This window comes from Arachis stenosperma, chromosome 9 (genome assembly GCF_014773155.1).
Source record: "Arachis stenosperma cultivar V10309 chromosome 9, arast.V10309.gnm1.PFL2, whole genome shotgun sequence".
Classification (NCBI taxonomy): Eukaryota; Viridiplantae; Streptophyta; class Magnoliopsida; order Fabales; family Fabaceae; genus Arachis; species Arachis stenosperma.
In genome coordinates, this window is record NC_080385.1 from 125,161,921 (window position 1) to 125,180,274 (window position 18,354).

Genomic DNA, 18,354 nt, shown 5'->3' on the forward strand with positions numbered 1-18,354 from the left:
CTCAAAGATCCCTAGCTTCTCCATTACAGAGAGAGGCATGAGATTTACACTTGACCCTAAGTCACACAGAGCCTTCTTGAAGGTCATGGTGCCTATGGTACAAGGTATGAAAACTTCCCAGGATCTTGTCTCTTTTGAGGTAATTTCTGCCTAGACAAGTCATCCAGTTCTTTGGTGAGCAAAGGAGGTTCATTCTCCCAAGTCTCATTTCCAAATAACTTGTCATTTAGCTTCATGATTGCTCCAAGGTATTTAGCAACTAGCTCTTCAGTGGCATACTCATCCTCTTCAGAGGATGAATACTCATCAGAGCTCATGAAAGGCAGAAGTAGGTCCAATGGAATCTCTATGGTCTCATTTTGAGCCTCAGATTCCCATGGTTCCTCATTGGGGAACTCAGTGGAGGTCAGTGCACGCCCATTGAGGTCTTCCTCAGTGGCGTTCACTTCCTCCCCTTCCTCTCCATATTCGGCCATATTGATGGCCTTGCACTCTCCTTTTGGATTTTCTTCTGTGTTGCTTGGAAGAGTACTTGGAGGGAGTTCAGTAATTTTCTTGCTCAGCTGTCCCACTTGTGCCTCCAAATTCCTGATGGAGGACCTTGTTTCAGTCATGAAACTTTGAGTGGTTTTGATTAGATCAGAGACCATGGTTGCTAAGTCAGAGGTGTTCTGCTTAGAATTCTCTGTCTGTTGCTGAGAAGATGATGGAAAAGGTTTGCCATTGCTAAACCTGTTTCTTCCACCATTATTGTTGTTGAAACCTTGTTGAGGTCTCTCTTGATTCTTCCATGAGAAATTTGGGTGATTTCTCCATGAAGAATTATAGGTGTTTCCATAGGGTTCTCCTAAGTAATTCACCTCTTCCATTGAAGGGTTCTCAGGATCATAAGCTTCTTCCTCAGATGAAGCATCCTTAGTACTGCTTGGTGCATTTTGCATTCCAGACAGACTTTGAGAAATCAAATTGACTTGTTGAGTCAATATTTTATTCTGAGCCAAAATGGCGTTCAGAGTATCAATCTCAAGAACTCCTTTCTTCTGACTTGTCCCATTGTTCACAGGATTTCTTTCAGAAGTATACATGAATTGGTTATTTGCAACCATTTCAATGAGCTCTTGAGCTTCTGTAGGCGTCTTCTTCAGATGAAGAGATCCTCCAGCAGAGCTATCCAAAGACATCTTGGATAGTTCAGAGAGACCATCATAGAAAATACCTATGATGCTCCATTCAGAAAGCATGTCAGAAGGACATTTTCTGATTAATTGTTTGTATCTTTCCCAAGCTTCATAGAGGGATTCTCCATCCTTCTGTCTGAAGGTTTGGACTTCCACTCTAAGCTTACTCAATTTTTGAGGTGGAAATAACTTTCCCAAGAAGGCATTGACTAGCTTTTTCCAAGAGTCCAGGCTTTCCTTAGGTTGTGAGTCGAACCATATCCTAGCTCTGTCTCTTACAGCAAAAGGGAATAGCATCAGTCTATAGACCTCAGGGTCAACCCCATTAGTCTTGACAGTGTCACAGATTTGCAAGAATTCAGCTAAGAACTGATGAGGATCTTCCAATGGAAGTCCATGGAACTTGCAATTCTGTTGCATTAGAGAAACTAATTGAGGCTTAAGCTCAAAGTTGTTTGCTCCAATGGCAGGGATAGAGATGCTTCTCCCATAGAAGTCGGGAGTAGGTGCAGTAAAGTCACCCAGCACCTTCCTTGCATAGTTGGCATTGTTGTTGTTTTCGGCTGCCATGTCTTCTTCTTCTTTGAAGAATTCGGTTAGGTCCTCTATAGAGAGTTGTGCCTTAGCTTCTCTTAGCTTTCGCTTCAAGGTCCTTTCAGGTTCAGGGTCAGCTTCAACAAGAATGCCTTTGTCTCTGCTCCTGCTCATATGAAAGAGAAGAGAACAAGAGAATGTGGAATCCTCTATGTCACAGTATAGAGATTCCTTGAGGTGTCAGAGGAAAAGAAAAATAGAAGAAAGAGGTAGAAGAATTCGAACTTGATCAGATAGAGTTCGAATTGTGCATTGAGAAGGAGTGGTACTCCATAAATAAAAGGATGTGAGAAGAGGGGAAGAGAATTTTCGAAAATTAATTAAAAAGATTTTAAAAACATTTTGAAAAACTTTAATTAAATTTTCGAAAAACAAGAGTGAGAAAGAGATCAAGTGATTTTTGAAAAAGATTTTGAAATTAGAATATTAAAAAGATTTGATTGAAAACTTATTTTGAAAAAGATGTGATTAAAAAGGTATGATTGAGAAGTTATGGTTTTAAAAAGATATGATAAAAAAAGATATGATTTGAAAACAATTTTAAAAAAAAGATTTGATTTTAAAAATTAATGACTTGCCTAACAAGAAAAGGTATGATTCAAACATTAAACCTTTCTCAACAGAAAAGGCAACATACTTGAAATGTTAAATCAAATCATTAATTGTTAGTAAGTATCTTTGAAAAAGGAAAGAAATTGATTTTGAAAACATTTGATTGAAAAGATTTGATTTGAAAAAGATTTGATTTTGAAAAACTTTGAAAACTAAAAAAAATTGATTTTGAAAACAAAATCTTCCCCCTTGTGCCATCCTGGCGTTAAACGCCCAGAATGGTGCACATTCTGGCGTTTAACGCCCAATGGACACCCTTTTTGGGCGTTAAACGCCCAACCAGGTACCCTGACTGGCGTTTAAACGCCAGTCTGTCCTTCTTCACTGGGCGTTTTGAACGCCCAGCTTTTTCTGTGCAATTCCTCTGCAGTATGTTATGAGTCTTCAATTCTCTGTATTATTGACTTGAAAAGACACAAATTAAAAATATTTTTGGATTTTTAATAATAAGGAATAATCAAAAATGCAACTAAAATCAAATAACAATGCATGCAAGACACCAAACTTAGCAGTTTGTATACTACTGACACTAACAAAATGTGAATGCATATGAGACACATAAACACTCAAGTCAAGAGAAAAAATCATAGTGACAAAATCATCAAGAACAACTTGAAGATTAATGAAGACTCATGCATGAATGCAAAAAGAGCAGAAACATGCAATTGACACTGAACTTAAGATGAGACTCTAGACAAGAAATATTTTTGGATTTTATAATTTTATAAATTTTTTTGTGTTTTTTTTTTCGAAAATTATGTAGAAAAAGAAAATAAAGGTATCAAAATTCTTAATGAGAATTCCAGGAATCATTGCAATGCTAGTCTAAGACTCCGGTCCAGGAATTAGACATGGCTTCACAGCCAGCCAAGCTTTCAAAGAAAGCTTCGGTCCAAAACACTAGACATGGCCAATGGCCAGCCAAGCCTTAGCAGATCATTGCTCCAATAGCAAGATTGATAGAGATCAACAAGCTATTGTGGTGATCAGTTGAAACCTCGGTCCAATAAGATTAGACATGGCTTCTCAGCCAACCAGATTTCAACAAATCATCATGAAACTCTAGAATTCATCTTCAAGAATTTCGAAAAAAAAATACCTAATCTAAGCAACAAGATGAACCGTCAGTTGTCCATACACAAACAATCCCCGGCAACGGTGCCAAAAACTTGGTGCACGAAATTGCAATCACACTTTTGCAATCCCGCACAACTAACCAGCAAGTGCACTGGGTCGTCCAAGTAATAAACCTTACGCGAGTAAGGGTCGATCCCACGGAGATTGATGCTATGAAGCAAGCTATGGTCACCTTGTAAATCTTAGTCAGGCAGACTCAAATGGGTATAGATGATGAATAAAGCATAAAGATAAAGATAGAGATACTTATGTATATCATTGGTGAGAGCTTCAGATAAGCGTATGAAGATGCCTTCCCTTCCGTCTCTCTGCTTTCCTACTATCTTCATCCAATCCTTCTTACTCCTTTCCATGGCAAGCTTATGCAAGGGTTTCACCGTTGTCAGTGGCTACCTCCCATCCTCTCAGTGAAAATGTTCCTATGCTCTGTCACAGCATATGGCTAATCAGCTGTCGGTTCTCGGTCAGGCCGGAATAGAATCCATCGATTCTTTTGCGTCTGTCACTAACGCCCCACCTGCTAGGAGTTTGAAGCACGTCACAGTCATTCAATCATTGAATCCTACTCAGAATACCACAGACAAGGTTAGACCTTCCGGATTCTCTTGAATGCCGCCATCAGTTCTCGCCTATACCACGAAGACTCTGATCTCACGGAATGGCTGGCTCGTTTGTCAGGCGAGCACTCGGTTGTCAGGCGATCAACTATGCATCGTGTATCAGGAATCCAAGAGATAAACACTAGAGCCTTGTTGCTTGTAGAACAAGAGTGGTTGTCAGTCACTTTGTTCATGAGTGAGAATGATGATGAGTGTCACGGATCATTACATTCATCAAGTTGAATAACAAGTGATATCTTGGACAAAGAACAAGCGGAATTGAATAGAAGAACAATAGTAATTGCATTAATACTCGAGGTACAGCAGAGCTCCACACCTTAATCTATGGTGTGTAGAAACTCTACCGTTGAAAATACATAAGAACAGGGTCTAGGCATGGCCGAATGGCCAGCCTCCCAGATGATCTAAGATAGCATGAAACTCAAAGATAGCTACCAAGATGTCTAATACAATAGTAAAAGGTCCTACTTATAGAAAAACCAGTAGCCTAAGGTGTACAAAGATGAGTAAATGACATAAAAATCCACTTCCGGGCCCACTTGGTGTGTGCTTGGGCTGAGCAATGAAGCATTTTCGTATAGAGACTCTCCTTGGAGTTAAACGCCAGCTTTGGTGCCAGTTTGGGCGTTTAACTCCCATTTAGGTGCCAGTTCCGGCGTTTAACGCTGGAATTTCTGAGGGTGACTTTGAACGCCGGTTTGGGCCATCAAATCTTGGGCAAAGTATAGACTATCATATATTGCGGGAAAGCCCAGGATGTCTAATTTCCAACGCCGTTGAGAGCACGCCAATTGGGCTTCTGTAGCTCCAGAAAATCCACTTCGAGTGCAGGGAGGTCAGAATCCAACAGCATCTGCAGTCCTTTTCAGTCTCTGAATCTGATTTTTGCTCAGGTCCCTCATTTTCAGCCAGAAAATACCTGAAATCACAGAAAAACACACAAACTCATAGTAAAGTCCAGAAAAGTGAATTTTGACTAAAAACTAATAAAAATATACTAAGAACTCAACTAAAACTACCAAAAACATACTAAAAACAATGCCAAAAAGCGTACAAATTATCCGCTCATCAGTTGTACACCCTCTTCAGCATCAATTTCAACCGTCTTGGAAGGAGGCTCTATGTCTTGTCTTTCCCATGGAGGTTCTGCGTCTCCTAAGTCTTCAACCAACTCTTCTTCTTGAACAATGATAGCTTCTTCTACTTGTTCTAGTATGAATTCATGCTCTGTCTTGTCCACTGGAGTTTCTGGTATCTCCTTTATGCTATGCTCTTCACTAGACTGTCCACATGGGGCTGTGGCTGATCCTTGTGTATTTAAGCATCTAGAAGCCCATTGAATTAATACTTGCCCCAGTTGTTGAGTGGTTGCCTAAAATCGATCCATTGTTTCCTTGAGACAATCCTTTGCCTTTTGATGCACTCGGTTTTCATAAGTAGGATCATAATGCTCTTGGATTGATGGATATGGAGATGGTGAATATTGAAGTGGTGGTTCTTGTGAGTAATTGGGTTGGAATTGGGGTGGTTCTATATATGGTTCATATGGCTCATAAGGTGGTTGGTATGGTGGTTGAGGGTTAGGGTCATATGGGGGTGAATGGTAGAAAGGGGCTTGTGAGTGTGGTGGGTTGAGGTTGTGTTGAAAGGATGATCTATGAGCATAGGGTGGGGCTTGTTGGTAGCTACAAGGTGGTCCACCATATCTATCATCTTGGGATGCATTGTAGCCTAGTCTTTGTCCATGATATCTAGGATGGTGTTGTTGCCTAAAGGGTTGATTAGATCCTCTTGGCTCCATCCATCCTTGATTGGTCTGACCTTGATGCATATTCCTGCTGTGGTTTCTATCTCCTTCAACAAAATTAGAACCAAACTCAAAGCGAGAGGGGTGAGAATTCATAGTAGTTATCAGAAATAAAGGGGAAAAAGGAGAAACAAATAAACAAGTAAAAAAAATTATATTTTTTTTTAGAAAAATATTTACAATAACCAATAATAAGGCACACGTTTGCAATTCCCCGGCAACGGCGCCATTTTGACGTTAGGATTTTTGCTAGTAAAGAATTTCATAAAAACAGTCGCGTTGTAGATATAGTCTCTAAACCGACAAAAATCCCTTCGTACAAACGTTTTGGTTGTCACAAGTAACAAACCCCTTTAAAATTGATAACCGAGTATTTAAACCTCGGGTCGTCTTCTCAAGGAATTGCAGGGAGGTATGTTCTTATTATTGGCTATGAAAAAGGTAAAATTGGGGTTTTGGAAGTAAGGTGCGAATATATTATATGACAAGTAAAATAAAATAATAATAGCTATAAAATAAACCTTTGGCAAGGTATAAGAACTGGAGGTCCTTTCCTAGTTATCCTTATCAATTGTGATGAGAATTGGATTTTTCTCCCACTTTGTTAACCTCTAACTATGAAGGTAAGTTAAGTGGATGAATTCTAATTTTCAATCAACAATGAGTTTAATAACTCTAGAGTCACCAATTATTTAACCAAAGCCAAAAGGGGAAAAACTAAATCTACTAGAATAACAATATCCTCAGATTGGGAATAATAAAAAGGGACAATCATAAACTAAAATACCTCAAATATCATTAAATAAGAAAATCATCATGAAAGTGGCATAGGCCAAATAGGCAACATAACTAATACAAGCAAGCATTCAAATGTCTGAAAATAAGAAATAAACATAAAGTAAAAGAACATTGAACCTGGATCGAGAGTCACTCTTAAAAACTAAGAGAAGTCCTAAATCTTAATTTCTAAAAACTCTACCTAAATCCTAAAGAGAGAGGAGAGAACCTCTCTCACTAAAAACTACATCTAAAACTGTAAAAAGTGAATTATGAGTGAATGATAATGAATGGATGCAATCTCTCTACTTTATAGCCTCTAATCTGTGTTTTCTGGGCCGAGAACTGGGTCAGAAACAGCCCAGAATTCGCTGGTTGCGAATTCAAATTCGCTGATTTTCGTCACTTGCGACGCGGCCGCATGGGGCACGCGGTCGCGTCACCTAGCGTCAGGGCCACTATGGCATATTATATATCAAATCGAAGCTCCGGACGTTAGCTTTCCAACGCAACTGGAACCGCATCATTTGGACCTCTGTAGCTAAAGTTATAGCCGTTTGAGTGCAGAGAGGCCAGGTTGGACAGCTTAGCAATTTCTCCAACTTCTTGCATTCCTTCCTCTTTTGCATGCTTTCTTCCCATCCTCTGAGCCATTCATGCCCTATAATCTCTGAAAACACTTAACACACATATCAAGGCATCTAATGGTAATAAGATAGGATTAATAATAAGCAAATATAAGATCAAAGAAGCATGTTTTCAATCAAAACACATAATTAGGAAGGAAATATAAAACCATGCAAATAGTATGAATAAGTGGGTAAAGAGTTAATAAAAACCACTCAATTGAGTACAAGATAAACCATAAAATAGTGGTTTATCAGTCGTCTTGGTGAGAAAGTCAAATGGGAAATGGCGAATGTGCACCGACTACACCGACCTCAATAAAGCCTGCCCAAAAGACCCTTATCCACTCCCAAGCATCGATGCTCTATTAGATGCCTCATCGGGATATAAGTATTTCTTGTTCATGGACGCATACTCAGGCTACAACCAGATCCCAATGTATCCACTGGATCAAGAAAAAATATCGTTTCTCACACCGAAAGCAAATTATTGCTACATCATAATGCCTTTCGGCCTTAAGAACGCGGGAGCCACTTATCAAAAGCTAATGAACAAAGTCTTCTCAGACCACATCGGAAAAATCTTGGAGGTCTATGTGGATGACATGTTGATAAAGACACAAAGTGAAGAAACATTACTAACCGACTTGGTTCAAGTGTTCAACACCATACGGAAGCATGGCATGCGACTCAACCCGGCTAAATGCACCTTCGCAGTGGAAGCAGGTAAATTTTTGGGCTTTATGCTCACACAAAGAGGAATCGAGGCAAATCCAGATAAGTGCCAGGCCATACTCAACATGAAAATCCCGACCTGCGTCAAAGAGGTACAACAACTCAATGGAAGATTGGCGGCCTTGTCCAGATTCCTAGCAGGGTCAGCAATAAGATCCCTCCCCTTCTACGCTACCTTAAGGAAGGAAAAGAACTTCGAGTGGACAACGAAATGTAAACAAGCCTTCCAAGACTTCAAAGAATTCTTGGGACAACCCCCCATCCTATCTCGACCACAAGAGGGAGAACCACTCATACTGTACCTCGCAGTAGGAAGTCGGGCAATAGCCTCAGCACTAATTAGAGAAGATGAAAGGGGACAACAACCCGTCTACTTCATTAGTAAAGCACTACAGGGGTCAGAGTTGAACTACCAGAAAATAGAGAAGTTTGCCTACGCTCTGATACTCGCATCCCAACGACTTCGCCCATACTTCCAAGCGCACACCATTAAAGTTTGGACCAACCAGCCCATAAAAGGGATACTGCAGAAAACAGATCTAGCAGGAAGAATCCTATAGTGGGCAATCGAATTGTCCGAGTTCGACCTCCAATACAAGACGCGGACAGCCATCAAATCACAATACCTAGCCGACTTCATTGTAGAATTCACAGACACCACAGAAATCCCCACAGAGTGAAACATATACGTGGACAGTTCCTCGAATAAAACTGGAAGCGGTGTAGGTGTGATAATCGAAAGCAACCAAGGAACCCAACTTGAGCTTTCCCTGAAATTCGGATTCCCGGCCTCAAATAACCAGGCGGAATATGAAGCGTTATTAGCTGGTTTGAAGCTGGCTAGGGAAGTTGGAGCTCAGAAACTCAGCATCTACAGTGACTCACAAGTCGTTACCTCGTAAATAACTGGAAGCTACCAAGCCAAAGATCCTACCATGAAAAAATATTTGGATAAAACCAAAGAACAGCTCGGACAACTCGGGAAATATAGGATCTGCCACATACCCCGCGAGCAAAATACCTGAGCTGACACACTCTCAAAACTAGCCAGCACCAAACCAGTGGGCAACAATAGAAGCCTCATCCAGGAAATACTGCAGAACCCATCAATATCGGAAGAAGAAAAAATCCTAGCCATAACAGGTCGGGATTAAGGATAGATGACCCCCATAATTAACTACCTCAAAATAGAAGCGCTCCCCACAGATGAAAAGGAGGCAAAGTGGTTAAAAAGGAAGGCACAGTACTACACTATCATAAACAACACCCTATACAAAAGAGGGATCTTAACACCATTATTAAAATGCGTACCGACCTCCAATACAAAGGAAGTCTTGGAGGAAGTATACAGCGGCATTTATGGCATTCATCTCAGAGCGCAAGCTCTCACCAAAAAGGTACTACGGGCGGGATTCTATTGGCCAACTCTACAAAAGGAAGCTACCGAATTTGTAAAGACATGTCCACCATGTCAGAAGCATGCTAACTTTCACATCGCCCCGCCGGAAAAGCTCATCAGCGTAACCTCACCCTGGCCATTTGCAAAGTGGGGACTCGATCTTCTCGGACCCTTTTCCCAAGGATCGGGACAAGTCAAGTTCCTCATAGTAGGGGTAGACTACTTCACAAAATGGATCGAGGCAGAACCCCTAGCCAACGCCACTGCTCAAAGAAGTCGGAAATTCCTATATAGGAACATTATTACAAGGTTCGGGGTTCCATACTCCATCACCACGGATAATGGCACCCAATTCATAGATGCAGGCTTCAGAAAACTAGTAGCCGACTTGAACATAAAGTACTAGTTCACCTCCGTCGAACATCCCCAAGCCAATGGACAAGTCGAAGCAGCCAACAAAGTCATATTGGCCGGGCTGAAACGGAGACTACAAGAAGCAAAGGGAGCTTGGGCCGAGAAACTTCCACAAGTCCTATGGGCGTATCGAACAACTCCACATTCCACTACGAACGAATTACCATTTCGATTAACATACGGAGTGGAGGCAATGATTCCAATAGAAGTTGAGGAAGGGTCTTCTCGAGTAGTACACTACAATGAACAAACCAACTCTCAACTTCAAAGAGAAGAGCTCGACCTACTTCCGGAAATCCAAGAGAGAGCTCGGATAAGAGAAGAAGCACTAAAGCGACGAATGGCTTCCAGATATAATCAAAAGGTAGTGCCAAGAGGTTTCGCTGAGAATGATCTCATCTTAATCCGAAATGATATTGGAACAACTCGACCGGAAAAGGAAAGCTGGCAGCCAACTGGAAAGGACCCTACCGAGTCACAGAGGTACTTGGGAAGGGCTACTACAGACTGTCCGAACTCGAGGGACGAGAACTCCCCAGATCATGGCATGCCTGTAACCTAAGAAGGTACTATAGTTAAATAAAGGTCTCATCACAAGATGCACTCTTTTTTCCTGAAAAGGTTTTTTTTTAATGAGGCATCAAGATCGAGATTTAATCCAACTTAAGGGTATGAAAAACTCCCGCCTGTATATATTTGCACTTTCTTTAAATAAAATACATTTCAGATATTCTACAAGTTCTCAAGACGCATTAATCTGAAGCATTCATCGTCCGATTATAAAGCAACGGATCAACAGAAAGTGAAGAACAGATTCATTATACGATCTCGATAGGAATTGTTCCGAGGGTTACCTGAAACGTGTAGCTCGGTCCTCTGGCAAGACCCGAGGTGGGGGATCCGTGATCCGAGCTTGGTGTGCTGAGCGGCTGGGGGTTGTACCTGCAATGACACTCCGATGCTTAAGTTAGCATGGGTCCAAGCAGATATGTGTAGAATATAGAATGTGTGTTATACCTGGGTGCTCCAGTGTATTTATAGTAGTTGGCCGTGATCTTCCCTGGATAAGATATTCTTATCTTATCTTATCTTTTGGGGGTTTTATCCCTATCTTTGTGGAACCGCCTTTTCCTAGGCCTTTTCGGCCTTTAGGTTTTTTGGGCTTCGTTCCTTTGGATGGACCTTCTTTAGCTTATTTGTCCGAGGTCTGACCTCAGGCGTGGGCCTTTAGGACGAGGTCGGACCTTCTATGAACTTACCGAGTTTGGGGAGCTCGGTCAGGGTATGAACAGTGCCCCTGCCCGAGTTCGTCCTTCTTGAGAGGTCGAGCTCGGGCATAGTAGTTTTTTCAAAATTCGAAAATGGCCGTTTTCAGCATTTATTGCTTTTTTACCGTTTCTCCTCGATTTCCGTTCGGGCTTTGTGAAGGCATTATTTATTTGCCCCTTTCCTCGTTTTCTTCGTTTATTCTGTTCCCTTTTCCGTTTTCTGAGTTTTTGCCATCTCTCCTTCGAGCGCCGCTTTCTTCTTTCTCTTTGTTCTTTTTCGCTGATTCTTTCTGTGCGTTTTCCGGGGTTTCTTCTGCGCCGCCTGTTTCTCCTTGCTGTCGGAACTCGTCGTTCTCTTTCTTTCCAGGTTCGTTTCTCGTCTCTTTTTCTTTTGTGTACATATGCATTTGTTCTTTTGTGTGGCTCTTTGTCTGTTTCTTTTTCTCTACGCCTGGGTTGCCCCGAAAAGAGGCGCCGCCATTGCTTTGTTTGTTTGTACATGGGGGGGGCTCTTTTTTGTTCTCTGGTATTTTGCTCCGGGTTGCTGCATTTTCTTCTAAAAGATCTTTGTTTCTTGCTTTTGCTGAATGGGTTTTTGCTGTCTGCCTTTATGTGATTTTTGTTTTGCTGTTTGTACTCTTCTTTGTAGGCAAGATTTTTATGTCTCGAAAGGTTCTTCAAGCAATGTCGACCAAGATTCCGAGTGGTCTTGGTTGGGTAGATCCTGTTCCTCTAAAAGTCCCTTCTGTGGTAGATTCTGAGTATTTAGCTAGGTTTCGTAGGCAGTGTAGTATATGTGAAGATAGAGAGTCTGAGAGGGATTATGAGCTAGTAGCCCCGGATTCCGAGGAGAGGGTGTGCTTCCCGTCCTTAGATAGTTCCGAGAAGCTCTTCTTTTACGCTTATGATTGTTTTTTCTCTAAACTGAGCGTCCGACTTCCTTTTACCGACCTGGAGTCCGAGGTGTTGTGGTCTTGTAACCTTGCCCCTACGCAGCTCCATCCAAATTCTTGGGCATTTTTAAAGCTGTTCCAACTTTTGTGTCAGTTTTTGGGCGTCGCTCCCTCTATTTCTCTTTTTTCCTACTTGTTTGTGTTGACGAAGCCGGGGTCGGGTGGAGGGAAGGTGTCTTGGGTCTCTTTTAGGGCTAACCAGGGAAAGAAGTTTTGTACCCTTTATGATGAGTCTTTTCACGATTTCAAGAACTTTTATTTCAAGGTCCGGGCTACTGGAGACGTCCGACCTTTCTTTCTGGATGAGAGTGGGGAGCCTTCTTTTCCTCTTTGTTGGCAGGAGAATGTAGTGTCTGTTAAGTACACCTTTGAGAGTCTAGATGAGGTTGAGCAGGCTTTTGTGGGTGTGGTGAGCAGTTTATGGGGTCGGGCACCTCACTTGGACACGAAGAAAATGTTGGGAGATCCAAGCCTTCTCCGTTCCGAGTTAGGTAGTTCCCGACCTCTTCCGAAATTCATCTTTTTTAGTATTTTTGTATTGCCTGTTTTTGGTGGAATTTCTGTTGTTGTAATCCTTTTCTTTATTTCTTTGCAGAGATGTCTTCTCAGGCGGATTCCATGAAATTCCTTCGTCGGACGAAGAAGTCGGTGGCTGCTCGAAATATCGAGGCCGTGGAGGCTTCTGCCTGATCTTCTCCGCAGAAGACTACTGTGGGTGTTCAGACTCGGTCGAAGACTATTCCGACTCCTCAGTTCCGAGCTATAAGTCAGGATCCTCCGACCTCTGGGCCTGTTACTTCTTCTCCTCCTCCGTTCTCGGGCCCTCCTCCCAAGAAGCAGAAGACTGTTGCCGGTTTTAATGATAAGGACTTTGATGCTCTTGGTTGGATTGAGCAGCATATCCTTCCTCAGACCTTTATTTCTACTGATGATGTGTCTATGGAGCATCATTTTCAGTATATGGCGCGGAGCTGTGTCCGGATGGCTAGTCTTCATGCCGCTATTGCCCGGGAGTTCAAGAAATCTCCTCTTGGGGCGACTAGCTCCCGACTTGAGAAGGCTCAGTCCGAGCTTGATAAGATTAGTCAACTGAAGGCTGCCAGGATTACTGAGCTGGAGGCTTCTTTGGAGAAAGAGAAAGCTAGGGCTACTGCGGCTGTGGCGTCAGCGAAGACATCTGAGGAGATGGCGAAGGCGGCCACAGAGAATTATACTCGGCTGTATGCCGAGCTTGTGGAGACGAAGGAGGAGTTGCAATCTGCGCGGGACAAGTTTTTCGAGCTGGAAGGTCATGTGGCCAAGGGTATGGACGCTATGTTTGAAAATTTGAAGGATCAGGTCCGGGTTCTTGCTCCCGACCTAGATCTGAGCTTGTTCAGTACGGATAACGTCGTTGTGGAGGGAAAGATTGTTCCTGCTCCAAATGAGGATGAGGTTCCGGCGTCCGACCCCGAAGTTCCTGTTGAGAACCCGACTTCCTCTTTGGCCGGGGATGGATCTGGTGTGGGGGTTTCAAACCCGGGTGACGTTGCCGTCGATGCAGTTCCGATTTCTATGTTTGCTCCGCAGCCTTCTGTTGATGCGGAGTCTGGAAAGGAGCTTGACCCTCTGTAGTCATTTGTTTTGGTTTTTTGCCCGGCCTGTGGGCTCTTTTGTTTTTTGGATGGTTTCTGTGAACACTTTGGACGCCTTTTCTCCTTTAGCTACTTGTAGTAACTTTTTAGCTTATTATGCGGCGTTTTTGTTTTGACTTTTTGTCCTGCTTTTATGCTTTTTAGTTGCTTTTGGGATGACAACTTTTTAGCTAGTGCTTGGAGCTTTTTTCCTTTATTCGCGTTTTGGCTTTTTGTTCCGCTTTTATGCTTTTTAGTTGTTTTTTGGATAACAACTTTTTAGCTAGCACTGGAAACTTTTTTGCCTTTGTTCGCGTTTTGACTTTTTGTTTCGCTTTTATGCTTTTTAGTTGTTTTCGGATAACAACTTTTTAGCTAGCATTTTGACTTCTTTCGATTTCGTTCTTTCGCTTGTACTTTTTTAGTTGTTTTTTTTTTTTTTGTAAAGCAACTTTTTTAGTAAGCGTTTTTCGAAATCTTGGTTCTTGCTGTTTCAAGGCTTCTTCATGGATCCGAGTTTTTTCTCGGACCTCGGGTGTTTGAGTACCTTCTCTTCGTCGGGTCCGACTTTGTCGTTTGGTCGGCCCTTTTTAAGTTATTTTTGTAATCTCTTTTTGGCTTTTTGAGCCTTTTCAGAGTTACTTTATAACTTCTCACATTAATTTGAACCTCGTCGCTTTATCTTTGCCGACCTTGTGTGGCCTTTTGGCAAATGATTTTTTGCGTTTTGTTGAGCATAAATTAATGCGCCTTGGCGGGGTACTTTCTAGGATTTGTTTCATCATGAGGAAAATATAGAAAAAATTTGATTAGTATTAAAAAGGAAAGAATATTTACAGAGTGTTTACCCTTGACTAGGTCGGGTATCTTACTTAACCGGGTGTCTCATTAAAAAACCCTTGTAGGGAAAAAGAGTACACCTCGGGTTAAGTTTTTCTAGCTGTAGTACCGTCTTAGATTACAGGCGTGCCAGGCCCTGGGCAGCTCATTGCCTTCTAGGTCGGATACTTTGTAATAGCCTGTTCCTAAGACTTCTGTAACCTTGTAGGGCCCTTTCCAATTTGCGGCTAGCTTTCCTTCTCCCGATTTTTGTGTTCCTGAGCGCCGTTCGCCGTTTTAAGGCTTCTTCATGGATTCGGGCTCTTTCTCGGACCTCGGGGAGGAGGTCGAGTTCTTCCCTTTGTGCCTGCGGGTTCCCTTTTTCGTTGTAGAAGATGGTTCTGGGCGATCCTTCCTCTATTTCGATAGGAATCATTGCCTCCGTCCCGAAGGCTAGTCGGAATGGTGATTCTCCCGTTGTAGAGTGTGGAGTTGTCCGATATGCCCATAGCACCTGGGGAAGCTCTTCGGCCCATGCCCCTTTGGTTTCTTGGAGTCTCCGTTTTAACCCGGCCAAGATAACTTTATTTGCAGCCTCTGCTTGTCCATTGGCTTGTGGGTGTTCGACTGAGGTGAATTGCTGTTTGATTTTCAGTTCGGCCACCAAGTTCTGAAAACTTGTGTCTGTGAACTGTTTTCCATTGTCTGTTGTGATGGAGTAGGGGACTCCGAACCTCGTGACAATGTTTTTGTACAGGAATTTGCGACTTTTCTGAGCCGTAATGGTGGCTAAGGGTTCAGCTTCGATCCATTTTGTGAAGTAGTCGACCCCTACTATGAGGTATTTGACTTGCCTCGGTCCTTGGGGGAATGGGCCGAGTAGGTCAAGTCCCCATTTTGCGAAGGGCCATGGTGCGGTGATGCTGATAAGGTCTTCGGGTGGTGCCTTGTGAAAATTGGCGTGTTTTTGGCAGGGGGGGCATATTTTCACAAATTCCGTAGCGTCTTTTTGTAAGGTCGGCCAGTAGAATCCGGCTCGGACTACTTTTTTGGATAATGCCCGAGCTCCGAGATGGTTCCCACACATGCCTCCGTGGACTTCCTCGAGGACGTTCTTTATTTCTGAGGTCAGGACGCACCTAAGGAGGGGATTTGAGAATCCTCTTCTGTACAATACGTCGTGAATTAGCGTATAATTCTGGGCGTCTTTCGTGAGTCTTTTAGCTTCCTTTCTTTCGGCGGGAAGAGTTCCCGACTTTAGGTAGTTGAGTATGGGGGTCATCCATCCTTGCTGTTGGCTGGATATATTTAGCGTTTCTTCCCTTCTTAGCACGGAGGGGGATTGTAAGGTTTCCTGGAGGAGACTTCTGTTATTGCCTCCGGGCTTGGTGCTGGCGAGTTTTGAGAGGGCGTCTGCTCGGGCGTTTTGTTCCCGAGGTATGTGCTGGATCTGTATATCTGGAAAGTGGCGTAACTGTGCCTGTGTCTGGTCCAGGTATTTCTTCATAGTTGGGTCTTTGGCCTGGTAGCTTCCATTTACTTGTGATGTGACGACCTGGGAGTCGCTGAAGATCGTGATTTTCTGGGCTCCGACCTCTTCAGCTAGCTTTAGACCGGTTAGTAGGGCCTCGTATTCGGCTTGGTTGTTTGAAGCCTGAAACTCGAATTTTAGGGATAGTTCTATCCGCGTTCCTTGGTCGCTTTCGAGTATAACCCCGGCTCCGCTTCCTGTTTTGTTTGAGGACCCGTCGACATACAGGTTCCATGAGAGCGGGGTTCCAGGGGTTTCAGTGTATTCTGCGATGAAGTCGGCTAGATACTGAGATTTTATGGCGGTCCGGGCTTCATAGTGGAGGTCGAACTCGGACAGTTCCACCGCCCATTGTAGTATTCGTCCTGCCAGGTCTATTTTTTGCAGGATGTGTCTCATAGGTTGGTTTGTCCGGACTTTGATGGTGTGGGCTTGGAAGTAGGGACGGAGCCTCCGAGCTGTGAATACTAGGGCGTAGGCGAATTTTTCTATCTTCTGATAGTTTAATTCGGCCCCTTGTAGTGCTTTGCTTACAAAGTATATGGGGCGTTGTCCTTGGTCATTTTCTCGTATTAACGCTGAAGCGACTGCTCGATTTCCAACCGAGAGGTATAGTACGAGTTCTTCTCCTTTTAAAGGTCGGGTTAGGATTGGTGGCTGCCCGAGGAATTCCTTGAATTCTTGGAAGGCTTTTTCGCACTCTGGGGTCCACGAGAAGGGTTTCCCTTTCTTTAAGAGCGAGTAGAGAGGTAGTGATTTTATTGCTGATCCTGCCAAGAATCTTGATAGGGCGGCTAGCCTTCCGTTCAGCTGCTGTACTTCTTTGACACACGTCGGGCTCTTCATATTGAGTATTGCTTGGCATTTGTCCGGGTTCGCTTCGATGCCTCTTTGAGTCAGCATGAAGCCTAAGAACTTTCCGGCTTCTGCGGCGAAGGTGCACTTTGTCGGGTTAAGTCTCATATTGTGTTTTCTGAGGGTGCCGAAGATGCTGGTGAGGTCGGTCAGCAAGTTTCCGTCTTCTTGTGTCTTTACCAGCATGTCGTCCACGTACACCTCCAGCTGTAGTCCGATGTGCTCTGAGAACACTTTGTTCATTAGCCTCTGGTATGTTGCCCCTGCGTTCTTCAGTCCGAAGGGCATTACTACGTAGCAGTAGTTTGCCCTTGGGGTTATGAACGAGGTCTTTTCTTGGTCGGGTCCGTACATCGGGATTTGGTTGTATCCCGAGTATGCGTCCATGAAGGAGAGATATCTGTAGCCTGAGGCTGCATCTACTAAGGTGTCGATGTTTGGCAGCGGATATGGGTCTTTGGGGCAGGCTTTGTTGAGATCCGTGTAATCGACGCACATCCTCCATTTTCCGTTAGGCTTTTTTACCAGGACCACGTTTGCGAGCCATAGGGGGTATTTTACTTCCCTAATGAATCCTGCATCTAGCAGTGCTTGTACCTGTTCTTCTATTGCTTGCATACGCTCGGGTCCGAGCTTCCGGCGTCTTTGTTGGACCGGTCTGGATCCCGGGTATACTGATAGCTTATGGCACATTAGGTCGGGACTTATGCCTGGCATGTCGGAGGCTTTCCAGGCGAAGAGGTCGGAATTCTTCCTTAAGAGGTTTATGAGTTCATCTTTTAGGCCTGCCTCGAGATTTGCCCCTATGTTTGTTATTTTTTCAGGTGTGTTCCCAATCTGGACTTTTTCGGTTTCTCCCTCTGGTTGTGGCCGAAGATCTTCTCGGGTTTGAACTCGTCCGAGTTCTATCGTGTTGATCTCTTTCCCTTTTAGGCTTAGGCTTTCGTTGTAGCATCGCCGTGCTAGTTTTTGGTCGCCTTTTAGGGTAGCTATTCCCTTTGTGGTAGGGAATTTCATACAGAGGTGTGGGGTTGAGACTATAGCTGCTAGTCTGTTTAGGGTTGGTCGCCCGATGAGGGCGTTGTATGCTGAAGTGACGTCGACTACAATGTAGTCGATGCTCAACGTTTTAGATTGTTCGCCTCGTCCAAAGGTAGTGTGTAGCGAGATGTATCCTAAGGGATGGATTGGGGTGTCCCCTAGCCCAAATAGGTCGGTGGGATAGGCTTTTAGCTCTTTTTCTTCAAGTCCGAGCTTGTCGAAGGCCGTTTTGAACAGGATATCTGCTGAGCTTCCCTGGTCAATCAGGGTTCGGTGTAAGTTGGCGTTTGCTAGGATAATGGTGATTACCATTGGATCGTCGTGCCCGGGTATTATCCCTTGAGCGTCTTCTCGGGTGAATGAGATAGTAGGTAA

At 43.5% G+C, this 18,354-nt stretch overlaps 1 non-coding gene across 1 annotated transcript; it reads left to right on the forward strand.

The window, feature by feature from the left end:
* The first annotated feature begins 1,235 nt into the window (after positions 1–1,235).
* On the forward strand, positions 1,236–1,343 carry LOC130953746 (small nucleolar RNA R71). The gene has a single exon (XR_009075908.1). It is a non-coding gene; the product is annotated as a small nucleolar RNA R71 (small nucleolar RNA).
* Positions 1,344–18,354: the final 17,011 nt, after the last annotated feature.